Source organism: Sinocyclocheilus anshuiensis, unplaced genomic scaffold (genome assembly GCF_001515605.1).
Source record: "Sinocyclocheilus anshuiensis isolate Anshui unplaced genomic scaffold, SAMN03320099.WGS_v1.1 scaffold1065, whole genome shotgun sequence".
NCBI classification, from domain to species: Eukaryota; Metazoa; Chordata; class Actinopteri; order Cypriniformes; family Cyprinidae; genus Sinocyclocheilus; species Sinocyclocheilus anshuiensis.
Genome location: NW_015555804.1, coordinates 44,488 through 46,757, shown reverse-complemented (window position 1 = coordinate 46,757; position 2,270 = coordinate 44,488).

Genomic DNA, 2,270 nt, shown 5'->3' with positions numbered 1-2,270 from the left:
AGCATGCAGATTTGTAGCATTTTCCTTTAAATGTTAATGAGCTCTGCTGACCCCGCCCCTCTCTTCCGAGCCGCTCTCAGAGAGACTGTTTTCTTTAGCCGCATTCATCGTGAAACTTGCTAATTAGCACATTATTAGGAAAGGCTATTTGCAAAGATTCATTACAAAACCTTATACTCACTTCTCCTGTAGATGAGGCTGGATCATGAATGATTCGCGCGAACATAGACGGATTTAGGCAGATCGGTGGAGCATTCCCTTCTGAAACAAACAAAACTTGTAAAAGTGCATGTAGCATCCTATGACCCCTTTAAGGGTGTTGGATGTGGCTTCTTTCACCCTTTCATGAACGTGTCCCATGCAAAGGACGACTGATATCTTCTATTTCCACGATAGTTTGAAGTATCTACCACTGGAATGCTCTTCTGGTCAATATCTGATTGGTCATTTGCTGTTGTAGGCCCGGGAGAGGAAGGATCTTGTTCTGGGTTTGTGATCTTGGCTTCTTCAGAAGAAACACCCAGTTCAATCTGTTGAGTTTTCAATGGTTCAAAATCATCTTTTTGATCGTTATTTTCCAATATGACCTCCACTATGTCAACTGCATTCACTGAAATGGTCGGATCAATAAGAGGCAACTCTTCAGATGCCAGCTCGTTGACCACATTGTAGAGGCTTGTTTCAGTTGAGCCACCCACTTGGGATACCTGGCTTTGTGAATGCTCACAAATCAATTCAGATTGTGAGAACTGTTCTTTGGACTCATTAAGGAGTGTATCTGAAGGTATTGTGGCACTCGCAGTATCAAGGTTGGTTTCGTGGCATGGGCTTGGTTGGGCATCAATCTTTTCTTCTGTAATGGTCGTTTTCTCGTAAAACACAACTGTGTCTTGTGGATTGCGAGCTTGTGGAAAATTTGAGTTTGCAGTTTTGTCTCTCTGCAGTTGTTTGACTTTCCTTTTGTGAAACACTGTGGAGAAATTCAGGTGCGGCAGTTTGGTGGTATTTGACTTCTTTGGACTGAGATGTAGCATATCCCTGGCTGTCCAAGTGTTTATCTGATGTCTGGGATTCAGTCACTTCAGAAATACACAGATTCTGCTCCAGCGGTCTATCTTTCGGTCCAAAGCCAAAGGGTCGCTGTCTACGCCATAAACAGACCTGGTTTCAGGCCCTGATAGCTCAGCAAGACGACTGTCTGTGTCACTTTGGACTGGGTTTGAGGGGCATCCTTTATCAACTGCGTTGCAGACTGGCTCACTTTCACTGACACTGGTTTTTGTTTCATCACACAACTTTGACAGATGATTCATCATGGGATTGACATCCTCAGGTCTTGAGATGTTATCATCAGACCCACTGGTTGAAACCGATGGTGAGACTACAGGTACTGTTCTGTGTGCCTGCAATGGAATGTCAAGTTCCTTGTTGTCGTTCTGAGAGCAGCCATCTTTTCTAGCCTTTTGAAACTCGATGCTTTCATCTGTGTGAGGAAATGAAATGCATGCATCATTATGAGAGAAAAATGAGAAGTACAGGTAAGCTTTCTTGATAAAGTGACTCCGGTAACCCCTCCCTGTACTTCATGTCATTCTGTATAAAAATATTAGTTATATATCAGCGCCAAGCTTGGCTGGGGAACACAACTGTGCATTCTTTCTTACCGGGAATGCCTTTATCAGGGTGACATGTTGGTTCAAGGTTATCATGAGGACTAATAAGACTCTCCTCAAGAATCTCCTGCAGACTGCTCACCTTCACAAGGTTAATCCCATTAGATGTTGTACTTTTATGGCAATCTGTAATAAAAAGACCACAGTTAGATTAGAACTCAAATCACTTAATAAATCAAATGTCATTTCAAAATCGTGAAGTTCAGACCTATTTATCCATGTCGAATCTACAAGCTTATTAAACAGTCACTGGTTATGAATCTATACATAATCATCCCACCTCAGAGTTATGCATTTCTTTGGTTTTATGAACTGCAGAAATAGACAGCTGTTTGTGCTCTTCCTGGAGTTGATTATATGCCTCTTTTACTGCTATCAGCTCTTCTTGACCGGACTCCGTTGATATTTTTGCAATTGCAGAATCTATTTGAAAACACCAATATTCACTTTTTTTTTAAAACACCATTTTAATTAAAATAATTAAATGTTATGTATAATTAAAATTTCACAAATAAACTGATAATTATCTGTTTTCTAAGATAGATCACAATTCCAGATCCTTTTTTTTCTTTATTTATTTTTGTGATGCTTTCCAGA